Here is an 18,580-nt window from a genome sequence, read left to right on the forward strand (position 1 = left end):
CCTCATCCACCAGCTTGTGTCCCAGCCTGCTCACTTTCTTCGATTCCCCCCCCCCAGCTCTGTGCTCACTCTGGTCCCTCACCAGCAGGGCCGCCCACCAGCTTCGGTCCCACTCAGCTTGCCAGCTCCAACCCACCTGCTCATCATTGAACTTACCTGTCCATCCTACATTTCCCAGCCAGTAACTGAGATATTAAAAACTGATGATGTCCTGATCATCCGGTCACAGGCTGGTTTCACCCTACATTAGTTGCTAATAGGCTCACCAGTGATCGGATGAATAGGTTCTGAGCACGTTAAAAAATTCTGTCAGGGAGGGTTTGGAGTTGGACACTTGCCTACACAACGATGTGGTGGGCTGTATGAAAATGCCTTGCAGGCCTCATCCAGACCATGGGATGGATCTTGGACAAGCCTGTGTTAAACCATCAGGCAGATCAATGGTCTCCCATAGCCTATCGCCTGTGACAGAAACCCTGATCAAACAATTTATGATTAACACTCGATTGAAAGATCTCTTCAATTTGAATAAAGACACATTAGAAGCACATTCAACTCGCAGAAGCAAAATATTTGTGATGTTTTGTCTTTAGTACTGGCTTTCTTTTTAGGCGTTTTTGATTGATGCAGAATGTTGAGATTATTAGATCAATCAAATAGATTAATCCAGATTATGGAGGAATGGGCACTAAAAATAAATCAATTTGCCTATTGTACTAAAATAACTGAATACATAAGAATTCCTATACATCCATATACTGACCAAGTTGGATACCTATAAGGGGCTGAAAAACTACTCACCAACCCATTTGAGTTCTCAATACAAAATGATTGTAATTGAGTTTATTTATGCATCGAGGTGGACAATATCAGACAATTTGTTCTGAACCCATCAATTCAGAGATTATTGTCTTTGTGTATTATATGTTACAACACCAACAGGTGGCAATGTTGCACCATGTAGACTCCATGCTCACTGGAATATGGGTGATGTTTCATTTCTTATCCATGGAGTGTAGGGCAATTTTTCATGGTTATAAATATCAATATAAACTAGAATAACAACACTGAATTCCAGGTATATTTTGTCCAAACTAGCTATAATTTTTTTTGCAAATCTTTTGATCCATCTTAAATTGTGTTAACCCTGCAGCTCCTGCTTATTTGGCATTCCCTTGTGAAATCCAGTCTAAACTACGTGTTTGCCTGTTACACAGAATATATTCTCAGAGTAGAAAGACATTAATATACTGCTAAGTATGTTTTTCTTATTATTTTAAAAATGACCCCAATGACATATTTCTGTGATACATCGTGTGTTCCTGGCATAAACATTGAAATTCTTATCAAGGTGGATTAACTCCATCAGTTTTTCTCAATCAGTTTATCAAACTAGTACCAAAGAATTTTTTTCCAATTAAGGGGCAATTTAGCGTGTTCAATTCACCTACTTTGCACATCTTTGTGTTGTGGGGGCAAAACCCTCGTAAAAACAAGAAGAATGTGGAAACTCCACAGGGGCAGTGACCCAGAGCAGGGATCGAACCTGGGACCTTGGTGCCGTGAGACTGCAGTGCTAACCACTGAGCCACTGTGCTGCCCTGCTTGTGAAGTCTAGTGCAGACAAGGACATTAAAGGAAGACATGGGAAGAATGCCTCCAGTTCTTCTGACTCTATCCTGGAGGTTACGTTGAAGTCAATGACTCATGTGCACCTTCCCCAGCGCAGACACACACACCTTGGTGGATACTGCAGTCGAGATAGCTAGGTTGTCCCATAGGAAGGTCATTTGTGAGAAGGAATTGGTGCTGGAGACAGGGTCAGTAGTAGTGAGACCCCTTCAGAGGGTGCAGGGCACTCTGAGCTCCACTGCACTCTCAGGCTGTGCATTCCAGATCCTAGTCACTCGCTGCATAAAAATCTTTTCCCTCATGTAACCCTGATCCCTTTGTCAATCACCTTAAATTGATGTCCTCTGGATCCTGATCCATCCCGCCAATGGGAACAATTTCTCCCTATTTGTGCTGCCCAGACCCCTCATAATTTTGAATACTTTTATCAAATATCCTCTCATCACATCTGCAAAGAGAGCAGCCCCAGCATCTCCAACCTATCCATGTAACTGAGGTTTCTCATCCCAGACACAATCCTCATGAATATTTTCCGCAGCCCTCTAAAAATCTGCGGGTGATATGACTACCGCAGAATGAGTGAATTCTTTGATATCTAGGGCAGAGATGCACAATCAGTACAGTGGCTGTAAACTGGCTGAACACTGAGGGAATGGAATCTCCTGAGATTGACGTAGACTCCAGGCTGATCTGAGGGGACCTTGATTGCTAGTTGTTCAATCAATGACTTTCTCTACAGTCCCTGCCTGAATCCAGCCACTCAGCAAAGCTAACAGCCCTCCTTGTTTGACAAGGGGAGGTGATGGAGGCACAGTGATATTGTCAATGGACCAGTAATCAACAGACCCAGGATAATGTGCTGGGGACCTGGGATGGGATCCCACCATTGGTTGTGCGACAATGCACCACCAGAGCGATCGAGGCATCAGAACCACATTTTAAGCAGCCCAATGCACTGCACAATGATAGCCCGATGGCCACATGGATCTTGTTATATCGGGTCTCCACATCGGCCACCGGCCTCGGTACTGGCGCCAATAGCCAGGATCTAAGCGGGGACCCCTTATCCCGTAAGAGCCATCTGGTCACTGTATAGGAGCTGTTGTGCTTTCTTGGTCGCAGCATTGACATGGGTGGACTAGGGCAGATTGTTGGTGATGTGCACACCTAGGAATTTGAAGCTGTCAACCATCTCCACCTCAGCACCATTGATGCTGACAGGGGTGTGCACGATACTTTGCTTCCTGAAGTCAATGACCAGCTCTTTAGTTTTGCTGACATTGAGGGAGAGATTGTTGTCATTACACCTCACCATTAGGTTCTCTATCTTCCTCCTGTACTCTAACTCATCGTTGTTCAAGATCCAACCCACTACGGTCGAGTCATCAGCAAACTTGCAGATGGAGTTGGAGCCAAATTTTGCCACATAGCCGTGATTGTTTATTTATTTTTTGTCTCTGGTATACGTGAGTATAGTAGTGGGCTAAGTATGCAGCCTTGCGGGACCTCGGTATTGAGGACTATCGTGAAGAGTCCTGCTCCCTGAGCATCTTGCTGTGCTTGGTCAAGGTCAAAAGTTTATATAGTCGGCTGTACAGGCAAACAGGGCATCCGTGCCTTCATGGATGCACTTGTGGGTTGCCGGTTGGGAAATGTTGCACAAGTCCCCACTTGGGCCTTCATCAGTCCACCCTCTGGGTCCCTCCTCGGCCTGATGGGCAGCCGGGTCCTCAGGGTATGGGGGGTGTGGGGGGGGGGGGGCTGCACATACATATATACATTCCTACAACTATGTACAATTATAGACAGGTATGCCTGTATGCATATCACCACAACCATGTTGTGGATGAAGATGTCACCCAGAAGCGAACGTTATTTCTGATGTTAGCAACCAATTCCCCGATGACCAAGAGAAGTCAAGTTGGGTCAACTCCATTTCCTGTTGGTAGATCAGTAAAACCATTCCCGCTACTAATTCCCCAGTAACCACGTAACGCACCTGGTTACACCCTATTCTGCCACCTTAAAGAAGGAATGAGTCTGTGCTGAGTTGCTGAAGTGCTGAATAATTGATACATGTAAGTAAATATATTGGGCTACATCTTGTCTTCACACTTTTGAAGTCAGAAGAAATAATTATTGGGAAAGTTTAAACTGGCCTGTTGACTCACCACTGGCCATTTTACATTTATCCTTTTATAGGCAGAACTTTTCTCGATGGCATGGATTCCCGCTTGTCATTGGAGATGTCAACAGGTACTTTTTCCTGCTAATCAGGACTACCCTGCAGCCATTTAATGCTCTGAGGAATGTTAACTGACAGGAGGTGCGACTTCCACTCCTTACTCAGGTGGAAATCCCACCAGAGAGATCTTCTGACAAATCTGACAGGCTGGCAACTCTGCAGTCCTATCAGCACCACCTAAAGTGATGGTCGCTGCTGAGAAAAGAAGCAATCCCCAGAGTCAAAGTGTTGGAACCCCAGGGGCCAGGTATGTCCAGTGTCTCATGGCGGGAAATGGGGGTGGAATGGAGGTGGGAGTTCTAATCTGAAGGGCAGGTGGGGAGGAAGCAACTGGGAGGCCAAGACCTTTTGGATGGTGCCCGAAAGGGGGCCAATAGTGAAGGGGGCCCAGTCTGCCGCAAGAGGCCCGAGCAAGCTGACCCATGAAGCTCCTCCCTGTCCACAAACTCCTCACAGGAAGAAGCTCACTCCCCTTATGGATTATGAATTAGTTGGGGTGAGGCAGGAGGGCAGCTAGAAGGGCACCCAGGGACTTTTGGTTAGGCAGGCTCTGTAAAATCCATCCTTATGTAACAAAAATGCTTTTTTTAATAGATGCAAACATTGAATTTGGAATTGTGCCTTTGCTCTCAGCAATTGAATGTTTTCTAGTTTTACGGAAATATGCAAATGATTCATGAGGAGAAACAGTTTTGACTGATGAAACATGACAGTTATCCAAGGGCACACTGGAACAAGACTAACGCCTCTCTCTCTCATCATTATTCATATAAATTGTGCAAAATGTTTTCACTGTAGAAAATGGTAGAAAAATATTGAAATGGAAATCAAGCTTGGATTCTTTTAATCTTTTCAGTAAGAAGTCTTACAACACCAGGTTAAAGTCCAACAGGTTTGTTTCAAACACGAGCTTTCGGAGCGCAGCTCCTTCCTCAGGTGAATGGCCTAAAAAGGGTGATGGCTAGTCGGCAGTGACGGGGGTTGGAAGCCCCCCCGTCCAGGCTAATCACATGGAATGTGAGAGGAATGAATGGGCCAGTCAAGAAGGCTTGCGTGTTCGCGCATTTGAGGGAACTGAAGGCGGACGTGGCAATGCTACAAGAGACACAACTAAAGGTTACAGACCAGATGAGATTGAGGAAGGGGTGGGTTAGCCAAGTGTTCCACTCAGGACTGGACTCAAAGACCAGAGGGTAGCGACCTTGATCAGCAAACGAGTGGCATTCGAGACAGGAAGAATCGTGTCAGACAAGGGAGGTAGGTACATAATGGTGAGTGGGAAGCCGGAGAGGGTGCAAGTGGTACTTGTGAATATATATGCTCCGAATTGGGACGACGTGGAATTTATGAGGCGGGTATTAGGTAAAATCCCAGACTTAGAGTCACATAACTTGATCATGGGAGGGGACTTCAACACAATGACTGATCCAGAATTGGACTGGTCAAAATCCAGGACAGGGAGGAGGCCGGATGCGGCAAAGGAATTGAAGGGTTTTATGGAACAGATGGGGGAGTAGACCCATGGAGGTTTGCACGGCCGAGGACGAAGGAGTTTTCCTTTTTTTCACATGTCTACAAGGTATACTCTTGCATCGACTTTTCTGTTCTGAGCAGGGCGCTAATACCGAAGGTGGTGGATACTGAGTACTCGGCAATTGCAGTGTTGGATCAGGCCCCGCACTGGGTGGATCTACGGGTTAGTATGGAGAGAGGGCAACGCCCGCTGTGGAGACTGGATGTGGGGTTGCTAGCGGATGAAGCGATCTGTGGGCGGGTTAACAAGTCCATCCAGAACTACCTGGAAACAAATGATACGGGGGAGATCGCTGCAGCGATGGTCTGGGAAGCTTTGAAGGCAGTAGTCAGAGGGGAATTAATCTCGATACGAGCCCACAGATAAAAGGTGGAAAGGACTGAGAGGGTTAGATTAGTGGAGGAGATACTCCAGGTGGACAGGAGATACTTGGAAGCCCCGGACGCGGGGCTACTGAGGGAGCGGCGGAGTTTACAGGTGGAGTTTAGACTGTTGACCACAGGGAAAGCAGTGGAACAGCTGAGGAAGGCAAGGGGGGCGATCTATGAGTGCGGAGAAAAGGCAAGCAGAATGTTAGCGCACCAGCTCAGGAAAAGAGAGGCGGCGAGGGAGATAGGTAAAGAGTAGAGACGGTAATACTGTCCTGGACCCAGCGGGGGTGAAATAGGTGTTAAGGACTTTTATAGTAAATTATATGAGTCGGAACCCCCGGCTGGGGTGGAGGGGATGAGGCAATTTCTGGATCAGTTGAGGTTCCCGAGGGTGGAGGAGAACCTGGTGGAGGGGCTGGGAGCCCCAATTGAGATTGAGGAAATAATCAAGAGGCTGGAGGGCATCAGTCGGGCAAGGCCCCGGAGCCTGACGGCTACCCGGTGGAATTCTGTGAGAAGTTTTCAGAGATATTGAGCCCACTGCTAGTGGGGACATTTAATAAAGCACGAGAGAAGGGAATCCTCCCCCCAACAATGTCGCAGGCCTTGATTTTGTTGATCTTGAAACGGGAGAAGGATCCGGAACAATGCGGGTCATACAGGCCGATTTCTCTACTGAATGTGGATGCCAAACTGCTGGCTAAGATACTGGCCACAAGTATAGAGAACTGTGTCCCGGGGGTGATAGGGGAAGACTAGACAGGATTTGTTAAGGGCAGGCAACTCAAGGCCAATGTTCAAAGGCTTCTAAATATTATTATGATGCCCTCAGAAGGAGAGGAGGCGGAGGTGGTGGTAGCGATGGATGCGGAGAAGGCTTTTGATTGGGTCGAGTGGAATTACCTGTGGGAGGCGCTGGGAAGGTTTGGGTTTGGTGAGGGCTTTATTGACTGGGTGCGGTTGCTCTATCAAGCACTAGTAGCGAGTGTGCGTATAAACTGGTTGAGGTCGGGGTATTTTGACCTACACCGAGGGACGAGGCAAGGGTGCCCTCTCTCCACGTTACTGTTTGCTCTGGCCATAGAGCAATTGGCCATGGCGTTAAGAGCCTCTAGGAAATGGAAAGGGCTGGTTCGGTGGGGCGGGGGGGGGGGGGGGGGGGGGGGGGGGGGTGGGGGGGGGGGGGTTGGTGAAGCACTGGGTTTTACTCTACGCAGATGACCTGCTCTTGTATATTTCGGACCCGTTGGAGGGGATGGCGGAAGTAATGTGAAACTTGGGGGAATTTGGCAATTTTTCGGAGTATAAGTTGAACATGGGGAAAAACGAGATGTTTGCGATAAAGGCAAGAGGGCAGGAGAAGAGACTGGGAGAGCTGCCGCTTAGAATGGTAGGGAAGAGCTTTTGGTAGCTGGGAATCCAGGTGGCCCGGGAATGGGAAACACTGCACAAGTTAAACCTATCCCGGCTGGTAGAGCAAATGGAAGGGGACTTTAAGAGATGTCACATGCACCCGCGATCACTAGAGGGGTGGGTGCAGACCGTGAAAATGACAGTCCTCTCCAGATTTCTGTTTGTCTTTCAGTGCCTCCCCATCTTCATCCCTGAGGCCTTTTTCAAGCGGATGAATAAGGTTATTTTGGGCTTTGTGTGGGAGAGTAAAACCCTGCAAGTGAAGAAAGTGTTGCTGGAGCGCAGTTGGGGGGAGGGTGGGTTGCCGAACGCCTGCAATTATTACTGGGCGGCTAATATAGCCTTGATTATGAAGTGGGTAGTGGGGGAGGGGTCGGCATGGGAGCGGATGGAGGCGGCATCATGTAAAGATACCAGTCTGGGAGCATTGGTAACGGCACCTTTGCCGTTCTCGCCGGCCCAATACTCAGCAAGTCTGGTTGTAGTGGCAGCTCTGAGGATCTGGGGACAGTGGAGGAAGCATCGATTTGGACCCAGATTTATAACAACCACAGCTTTGTACCTGGTAGGCTAGATGGCGGGTTCCGGAGTTGGCAGAAGGCAAGAATTAGAAGGATGGGGGATCTATTTATAGATGGGAGCTTTCCCAGCTTGAAAGCTTTGGAGGATAAATTTAAATTGCCAGCAGGGAATGGTTTTAGGTATTTGCAGGTGTGAGACTTCCTGAGAAAACAGGTGCCGGCCTTTCCGCTGCTGCTGCCATGGGGGATACAGGATAGAGTAGTTTCCAGTACCTGGGTGGGAGAGGGGAAGTTATCGGACATTTACCAGGAGCTTTCGGAGGCAAAGGAAACTCCGGTGGAGGAGCTTAAGGGCAAGTGGGAGGATGAGCTAGGAGGAAAAGGGGCAGCAGGGTAGCATGGTGGTTAGCATCAATGCTTCACAGCTCCAGGGTCCCAGGTTCGATTCCTGGCTGGGTCACTGTCTGTATGGAGTCTGCACGTCCTCCCCCTGTGTGCGTGGGTTTCCTCCGGGTGCTCCGGTTTCTTCCCACAGTCCAAAGATGTGCGGGTTAGGTGGATTGGCCATGCTAAATTGCCCGTAGTGTCCTAAAAAGTAAGGTTAGGGGGGGGTTGTTGGGTTACGGGTATAGGGTGGATACGTGGGTTTGAGTAGGGTGATCATGGCTCGGCACAACATCGAGGGCCGAAAGGCCTGTTCTGTGCTGTACTGTTCTATGTTCTATGAAAGATAGAGTCGGGGCTATGGGCGGATGCCCTAAGCAGGGTTAATATCTCCTCCTCATGTGCCATGACAGCACACATGACAGCGGCTAGGATGAGCAAGTTTTTCAGGGCAGAGGAAAGGTGTGCGAGGTGTGCGGGAAGCCCAGCAAATCATGTCCACATGTTTTGGGCATGCCCGAAGCTTAGAGGGTTTTGGCAGGACTTTGCTAAGGCAATGTCCACGGTGCTAAAAACACGGGTGGTGCCCAGTCCGGAGGTAGCGATCTTTAGAGTGTCGGAAGATCCGAGAGTTCAGGGGGCGAAAGAGGCCAACGTCCTGGCCTTTGCCTCCCTGGTAGCCCGGAGACGGATCTTATTAATGTGGAGGGACTCGAAGACCCCAAGTGTAGAGACCTGGGTTAGTGACATGGTTGGGTGTCTCAGTCTTGAGAGAATAAAGTTTGCCTCAGAGGGTCAATGTTAGGGGTCTCCCGGAGATGGCAGCAATTCATCGACTTTCTCGGGGAAAATTAAAAATGTCAGCAGATACGGTATTCCAAGCCGGTGGGGGGGGGGGGGGGGGGGGGGGGGGGGGGTTGTAGTTGTATGTTTGAGGTGTGTGAAAATTGGGCTGTGGGGGGGAAATGTTTATTTTACCATGTTGATGTCATTGTTTTTGTTAATGTTATAAAAATTTTCAAGTACCTTAATAAAATATTATTTAAAAAAAAGAAGTTTTTGTAATGAGGGGATTGCACAAGAAAACATTCTCATTTCAATTTCACCTTCACCGTAAATGGAATTTTTCTGTATATAACCAATAATATATCCTTTCAGGCCTGTCTCACCTGGCTTCATTACCATTTTAATTCCAGCTAACATTTACCCAATCCAATTTCTGGATTTGTCCAATTGATGTTTGTTACAACCAGAGTTTTATGATTTTATTGCTCCCATAGGTTTGTTCTGATTTTGCAGGGGAGGTAGGGGTTGCATTTTGATGGGATTTTTTCCAGGATCCTGCCTACCCCAACCTGGATGCAATTATTCAGTGGGGCAGACAGGGCCTCAGATGGGAAGGCCATCCATGTCCCGACTTAAGTGGCCACAAGAAAGTTCTTACCCCCAAACTTGGGTGGGATGTTGGGGGGAGGTCCCTTCAGACTAGAGATGCCCTCCCATCATGGACCAGAGACCTTAGGCCCTTCCTTGCCCCTCCCCCACATTCTCCCATCTTACCCTCAGAGAGCCAGATCACCCATCTCATGATCCTGGAAAATCCTGGCCTTAGTTGCAGGCACAGTACTGGAATACCCGTCCGCCCACTGCTGTACTGTGAGCTGGAGAGTTGTCAGCTAATCTGATTGACTGGCAGCTTTTGAAGGTGGGAATTTCTCCCAAGTGTGGACTGTTGGTCATAACAAATATCGATTAATGCACATTAGAGTGTAAATGGCAACGGGCCTGTCGGAGTCGGTAGGGATGCGTTTCCCAGCGATTCTCCAGATGATGTGCAGCAAGCACTTGCGATCCTGAAAGTTCAGGCCTTTGAGATGCAGTATGTTAGAATTTTCAAGAACCTGTGCCAGCTGTGCACCCTTTATCACAGTGGGCAGTTTAATTGGAATATCTCAAGGGCATTGTCTAAGATTAGTCATGCATGGAAATCACTAACTGTTGGAAAATCCATTGAACTTTTCAGCCCATGTTCCCATAGTGGATTTGGGGTGTAGCTAACACACTCAATTATGTGAATTAAGTAACGACTTTAGCCGCTATAGGTGTCTGCATGTGGTGATGCACCTAGCACAAGTTAATGTGGTAATCACCACTGTTGTATTGTTGTGTTGTGTATATCATATATAAGGTGTATTACGGTAAGGCCCCTGTACTAGTACGGGGGTAGATCCCTGCCTGCTGGCTCCACCCAGTAGGCGGAGTATAAATGTTTGGGCTCACCGAGCTGCAGCCATTTCGGCAGCAGCTGCGGGAGGCTACACATCTCTGCGTAATAAAGCCTCGATTACTCTCTACTCTCGTCTCGTCGCAATTGATAGTGCATCAGTTAACAAAGGCAGCAATGGTTCAAAAGGGAAGTTCCACTACCTTCTCAGGGCAACTTGGAATGAACAGTAAGTGGTGTTTATGCCAACAACCATAACCAGGGGATGAGTATTTAAAGAAGGAAAGTGGCTAAATACAAGAAGTAAAAAGAAAGTATTGGCAATGATGCAAGAGGAACATAATTTGATGGCTGTTGTAACAGGAAAGGCAGATTAATTGGATTGGGCATGTGCCGACATGTAATTGGATATTGAAGGTGCTGATAAAAGATAAATGGGAGCAAAACAACAAAGAGAGAGAAAACAAAGGGTGTTTCTTTTGAATAATCGGATATTCAACAGAGAACAGAAGCACAAAATACATGTGCCCATTACTTCCTACTAGTGCTAGAAAGTGGTGGAAAGTGCTGGCCCACTGGAATTTGCTGAGAAAGAGCCTCCAAAGAACCCATATCAGTACAATACTGGCAAACTCAGAGAGGGCAGGCCCCACTTTTTACTGCTCCAGTAGGTTTAAAGCACCCAATGTAATTGATAGGCCAAGGAGTAGGCAAGTGAATGGGATTTGGATGATCAGGAAGATTGTGTTGGTTGGGGGAGGGACGAGGTGAGAGTTCCGAGTGAGGAAGGGGTTGGTTAGGGAAAGGGTCCGACATCGGGGGCAGGGGAAATTTGATATCGGTCATGGAGACAGATATGGAGGGGAGGAGTTGGATGTTGTAGGGAAGTTGGACACCGGGGGGGCGGGGGGGGGGGGGGGGGGGACTTGGACATTGGGGGGAGTCAGACTTTGTTGGGAGGGGGTCAGATATTGTGGAGGGGAGTTGGACATCAAGGGGGGCATCAGACATTACAGGGAGGGAATCAGATAACATTGTGGGGGTGGTTTTGAACATCCAGGCATGGAGGGGGGGGGGGGGGGGGAGTCAGGCATTGGGTGGGGGAAGTTAGACATTGGATGAGGGAAGTCAGGCAATGAGGGAAGGGGGGGGGGGGTTGCGGGCAGAGCCGGACATCCAGGGGTGGTCTATGGGTTGGGTTGGGTTGGGGGTTGGGGCTGGGTTGAGCTCGGGCAGGGAGGGTCACATCAGGGGAGGAGGTTGGGTCCTTCAGGTCATGGGGTGATCGAGTCTGTGGGGCTCGGATCCAGTCCAGTCAGGTGGGGGTGGAAATCCCCGTTGGCAGGAAATACCGTTTTGGGCTTGGTCTGGGTGCTTAGAATACTTATGGTAATGTTTAAAGTGCTTTTATTTCTTCTAACTCTTTCAGCATTACAATGAGGGTAAAACTAGCAGAACCATCTGAAGTTAGTGATTTAAATTGCTTTATCGGATGGTTCTCAGAGCAGTGCAATTGCTCAAACACAGTTTGCACTTCTGGACAATCCCCAGGTAAACCATTTACTGGGAACTGCGGAGAGGAATTCCCCAGCGCATCTTTGGGGCACCCCCAAAATCTGACATTGGGGTGCTCGGACGTTACAGGCCATGGTTCGGAGAAGAGATAATTAAATCAGGACTTGCTGTAGGCAGACCACCAATGATGAGAATGATGGCCACTCTACAAAGAACAAGAGAATAGTAACCCTGTTAATTATTGCCATATCAACCTTGTCCCCATCGTTAGCAAAGTAATGGCTATATCAGCAATGATGCCATCAAGTGACATCTAATCACAATACTCATTTTGCTTTCTGCCAGAACCACTCAGCCCCAGGTCTTTTACCACAACCTTGATTCAAGTATAGAAAGAAGGTTGAACGCTGGAGGAAGAGTGAGGATCACCACCTTAAACATCAAGGGAACATTTATCTATTTCTGGTACCAAGGAATCCTAGGAAAATGCTAGTGTGGGCTAAGAGGAAAACATTCCACCGTTTGAAATTGGGTGTGATGCAATGAAAGTGTTCGTGATAAATCGAGATACAATCATTTCAATCCTAAGATATCACTGCAAGAATTCCTTAGGGCTGTTGCTTCATTAATGACCTTCCCTCCATCCTAAAATCAGGAATGATGCAGTTTAGTGGTCATTGCACAGTTTTTCATTCAATTCACAATGGATGAATCTGACATCTCAACATTGGAAGATATTTGATGGCTTTTCCAGGTCAGACAAGGTAAGAGGAGTCATGTCACACCTCTCAATAAAGAACTACGCTATAACCATATTTACTACTTCTAATGGTCTTCTTTATCTCTGTAGGAATATTTCATTAAAATCCACTAAAATCCAGGAGTGCAATAAAGCACCCAAGTCTTCATCTGCAAATGTTCCTGCATTCATAGCCTTACATACATGGAAACCTCAACTATAATGTCATTGTTTGTTTCAAACGTGAGGATAACAAAGGTAATCTTGACTGCCAATTGCAGAGAAGGTGTGAATAGAACTGAACACTCCCATGAGTGAACAGCCCAACTTGATGAAGCAGCTGAAGATTCTGCCCTTGTAGACAGAAGCCTGTGATGATTGGGCTCCAACAATCATAAAATTCCTCCTGTGTTTCAGGTATGACTACAGTTACTGAAGGATTTTCCCCTTGAGCTCCATCGATTTCAACTTTGCTCAGACTCTAGAGAACTATAATTTTGACCTTTTATCTGACATTCAGTGCTGTCTGTGGCAATGCTCCCCACATCCTCACTTCCTGTCATGTTTCAATCATTATCAAATTCTAAACAATTACCAAAGCTACTGCGCTGTGAATTTGTGCCTACTAGAAAAAGCATAAAGACTGGCCCAGCAAAGTTCACTTACAATCTTTACTAATTATTCATGCCATTAGTCCGATATCGCACAACAAAAGTCATTTACAGATTCCAATGCACAAATAGCATACATTGGGAATAGAAACGTTTCCTGAGTATTCTAATTCCATGTACCATTATATCATTATTATTTTTATCAATGTTTTGACCAGTGATTTAAGGTAAAATCAATCTTTGACCAGAAAGCTTTGAAGCAACATTTAAATTTTGGACAAATTATCTGTTTACATCTGAAGATAACAACAGGGGCTGGTTTAGCTCACCTGGCTAAATCGCTGGCTTTGAAGGCAGGCCAGCAACACAGTTCGATTCCCGTACCAGCCTCCCCGAACAGGCGCCAGAATGTGGCGACTAGGGGTTTTTCACAGTAACTTCATTGAAGCCTACTCGTGACAATAAAGCGCTTTTTATTTTCATGTAATCAACTGAAGCCCTTCATTTCGTTTGATTTTAGATGATTATGCTCCCATCTACTTCCATCTGACAAATTTGTTCCTCTCTGGCAGGGCCGTTCTTCTCAATGTTTGGTTACCCCCCCACTTCAACTTGCTATTCAGTTAAGAGAAGTGTGCAAAGTCTCCCTCACCCATTGTCAGGAGAATAGTCAACTTTGAAGCCTTGGTAGGCTGACAAGCTGCAGCCGTATATACACATTACCATCCCCACACACACACTCATCCCAACCAACAAGATGGCAATGGTTGTGCTGGAGCATACCCATACAGCTAATGGGTCAGCTGGGGCCAGAGGGCACCTAGGGAGGTAACCTGGGGGGACCTGCGGCCCTAAGTTCACAGTGGGCTGTCAGCAGCGTGCACAGCTGCATGGCTGCCTTGCAGGCTGCAGCAATGGTGTTCTATGTGCGTCCATCACGACCGCACATCCCGCGTCCTGGCCAGGCCCCCGTTACTCCCCTCGGCCTTGACAAAAGCACTGCCAGCCAGCGGCACAGCTGTCAGCAACTATGGCGATGTTGGACACTTTCCGTACCCCCTCTCTCTCCCTCAGCAGTCACGGCGCCTGTTTCACTATTTTTAAAAGCACAAGTGAACGTTGGCATTGAGAATTCAGCCTGCTGGAGGCGGGGAATCATGGAGGCCCTTGGAGAATACCAGGTCAGGACCGCTAACGATAAGCCAACGACGTTTAGTGTACGTGAAATAGGCACCCACCGCGATTTCGGCGTCTGAACCGATTCTCCGCCCAATCTCGATTCCCGATTCTGGCGTCGGCCGTGGAGAATCCCGCCCCACAGCTTTCTCAATTCAAAAATTGTCCCTTTCAATTGGGCAATTGCAAATATAACTATTTTTTAAGAAAGATGAGAAAGAAATCTATTAGTCCAACATCTGTCCTGGGAAAGTTAATGTAATCTATAATTAAAGGACAAAGTGAAATTTGAACTGATGAGAGAGAGCCAAAATGGATTTGAAAATGGGTAGGTCAGGTCCAACAAACTGAATCCAATTTTTTGAATAAGTAACTGAAGAAATAGGGTGATGCTTATGAGTGTAGTTTATAAGGGTTTACAGAAGACAGTTAATAGGTTTCCGCATGGTAAAGTGTTAACTGAACCTTAATTAAAATATAAACCTCATGGAATTGAAGGCAAATGAATGACCTAGTTAGGAGGCAAACTAGGCAGTAGAAGGCAGGTAATAAGGATAATGGATGTGCACTTGATTTGGAAGAAAGCGACCACCACTATCCCACAAGGATCTGTACTGTGGCTTCAACTATTCACTATGTTTATTAATGACTTAGGTGACTTGGAGAGAGCAATATATCAAGGCTTGTAATGATACAAAATAGGACACAGTAATTAGTATCGAAGGAAGCTTAAACTTATAAAGAAACATTGATGAATGGCAAAATAGTGGCAGACAAATGTCAACATAGTGTGAGATCATCTGTATTGAACTACAAAAAAATTCAAGTATTTTTTAAATGTTGAAAGCTAGAAACAGTGAAAGCCAAAGAGATTTAGCAGTTCATGTACATGTATTACTAAGAGATCAAAAAGGTGAATGGAAATTAGTCTTTATGTCTTCTCAATCTCCAAATTCCTTTTCCTCTCCAAAATCCTTTAATGTGCTATCACTTCCATTAGTGGCACCGATTAGGAGCTGGAAGTGTGTGGCACATTTGTTCATTGGTGGAACGGCTGGCCATGTGTGATAAGTGATGGCCAGCCCAAATGAGGTATATCAGAATCCCTACAGTACAGAAGGAGGCCATTCAGCCCATTGAGTCTGCGCCAACCCTTTGAAAGAGCACCCTACCGAGGCCCAATCCCTGCACTAGCCCTTTCTCCCCACCCAACCTTTGGACATTAAGGGGCGATTTAGCATGGCCAATCCACCTAACCTGCACATCTTTGTCTGTGGGAGGAAATGGGAGCATCTGGAGAAAACCCACGTAGACACGAGGAGAAAGTGCAAACTCCACACAGTCACCCGAGGTCAGAATTGAACCTGGGTCCCTGGCGTTGCGAGGCAGCAGTGCTAACCACTGTGCCAGCCCATGCTCAAAGAGCCTGATTGATCATTCGGCAGTAAATTGACACCCTCTGCCATTAACTCACAGGGTCAAAGTGACAGATGCAGTATTTAAAGGATGGAAAGATAGGCATTCTTTCTTCCAAGCCAGGAGCATTATCCTCATGACCTGAGAGGCGGGTTTGGGAATTGCAACTGCTCCACTTCTTTCCCACCTACCATCCTTGGATGCCTGAACCTGCTGACATATCCTCTCCACCTATTGATCCCGAGGGCTGCTGCTACCCCATACAAAGGATGCAAAAGTTTGAGTACAGACAAATCATGGCTCCATGGTTCAGTAATGCCCATCTGTAGGTCCTCCTTCAGGTGTACAGGAGCAATAGGACATCCTGTTTCCCAAGGGTGGCGAAAAGAGGCTCTCCGTCTTATCCTGAGCATTTGTGACTAATGGGGAGCCCCATGCTTATCATAAGCCACATCTTGGTCTCCAACCACTTCATCGTGGTCAACTACATCTTGGGGTTGAATGCAGAGAATGCTTTTTGTTGATGCAGCTTGGCCACTGATACTTGCACCGTGACACTAAAAGTGGAAGCCATAACCCTCCTTCAATCATGTTTCACCTTCCCTCCATTACCCTCAACTCTCACTCTACTATTCTGGACCTTCCCTCTGTCACCCATGACTCTCAGGACTTCATACATGAAGGTCCCTTTATCTCCCACTATCTTGCGATATCTTTCGATATTGACCTTCCCTGTATAGTCTAGCTTCCTCTTTCTGTTGCTCACGAGATTTCACAGCGCTGTCACTTCACTCTCTTCCTCTTTCCCTTGGCCAGTCATTCACCAGTCCCCTTTTGATTGCCTCCACCCAATGTCAGTCATCAATGCTTCACAGCTCCAGGGTCCCAGGTTCGATTCCCGGCTGGGTCACTGTCTGTGCGGAGTCTGCACGTCCTCCCCGTGTGTGCGTGGGTTTCCTCCGGGTGCTCCGGTTTCCTCCCACAGTCCAAAGATGTGCGGGGTAGGTGGATTGGCCAGGCTAAATTGCCCTTAGTGTCCTAAAAAATAAGGTTAATGGGGGTTGTTGGGTTACTGATATAGGGTGGGCTTGAGTAGGGTGATCATTGCTCGGCATAACATCGAGGGCCGAAGGGCCTGTTCTGTGCTGTACTGTTCTAAAAAAAAAAAATGCCTCTTTTTTTAGGCTTGGGCTGAAACATTTAGGCTTGGGCTGAAAACTGGCAAGTAACATTCATACCACACAAAGTAGGCAAAAACCCTTTTAAAAAATAGGTTCATGGGATGTGAGTGTCGACGGCAAGGCCATCATTTATTGCCTATCCCTAATTGCCCATAAGCAGCTGGTGGCGAGCCATCTTGAATTGCTGCATTGCATGTGATGTAGGTACACCCACAGGAAGGAGTTCCAGGATTCTGACCCAGTGACAGTGAAGGAACATCGTTCAAAATCAGTATGGTGTGTAGTTTGGAGGGGAACATGGGTTCCCATGCATCTGCTGCCCTTGTTCCTCTGGAGGTTCTGAGTTTGGATGGTGCACTCTGAGACACCTTGGTGTGTGGCTGCAGTGCATCCTGTAGATAGTGCAGACGCCTGTCACTGTGTGTTTGTGGTGATGGGAGTAAATGTTTAAGGTGAGGGATGAAGTGCCAATCAAATGGATTACTTTGTCCTGGATGATATTGATATTCTTAGTGTTGTTGGAGCTGCATTCATCCAGTCAAATGGAGAATATTTCATTACACTGCTTACTTAAGCCTTTCAGGGGCGAAATTCTCTGACCCCCAGCAGGGTCGGAGAATCGCCTGGATCCGCCGAAAATCCGGCCCCCGCCGTGGCAGAGATTCTCCGCCACCCAGGAAGTGGCGGTGGCGGGAATCTCGTCACTCCGACCGGCGAGGCCCCTGCGGCGATTCTCCGGCCCGGATGGGCCGAAGTCCCGCCTCTGGGAGGCCTCTCCCGCCGCCGAGGTTTGAATCACCTCTGTAACGGCGGGATCAGCGGCGCGAGCGGGCCCCCGGGGTCCTGGGGGGGCGGGGCCGATCGAACCCCGGGGGGTGCCCCCACGGTGGCCTGGCCCGCGATCGGTGCCCCCCGCTCAGACTCCGGGCCAGTGCCGTGGGGGCACTATTTCTCTTCCGCGGCCGACACGGCCTCCGCCATGGCGGAAGCGGAAAGGAAACCCACATCGCGCATGCGCCGGTGGTGACGTCAGCGACAGCTGGCTGCTGACGTCACCGCCGGCGCGTGCGCCGACCGGCGAAAGCCTTTCGGCCCGCCCCGCTACCGGGGGCGCCGGTTTTTTGCGCCAGTCTTCTGGTGCCAACCGCTCCGGCGCGGGGCTAGTCCCCAAAGGTGGGGAGAATTCCCCACCTTTGGGGAGGCCCGACCCCTGAGTGGTTGGCGCCACTCCCCTACGCCGGGACCCTCCGTCACGCCGGGTAGGGGAGAATCCAGCCCCAGATGAGGGAAAGTCTTTGGGGAGTAGGACATGAGTTACTCCCTGCAGAATTCCCAGCCTCTGGCCTTCCCTTACAGACACTGGGCTGGTTTCTCCCAAAATGGGGCCATGTCCCCAGGCCAGCGTAAAAATGCTGGCGTTGCACTCTGTTATTTCCTAAAAACAAAATAAACCAATTCACTCACCTTCAGGGGGCTGCAGAGGCCCGGAATAATTCATGCAGCTTCAGCTACAGATACGGGCCCCCGCACTTCTGGTTTCAACTCCACGCATGCGCACAGCGGCAGCCTCCAGCGGCCATGACGGGTGTATTGGCGAACTCGGACCGTGGAGGCAGCT

The sequence above is a fragment of the Scyliorhinus canicula genome, chromosome 14, assembly GCF_902713615.1.
Source record: "Scyliorhinus canicula chromosome 14, sScyCan1.1, whole genome shotgun sequence".
Lineage (NCBI taxonomy): Eukaryota > Metazoa > Chordata > Chondrichthyes > Carcharhiniformes > Scyliorhinidae > Scyliorhinus > Scyliorhinus canicula.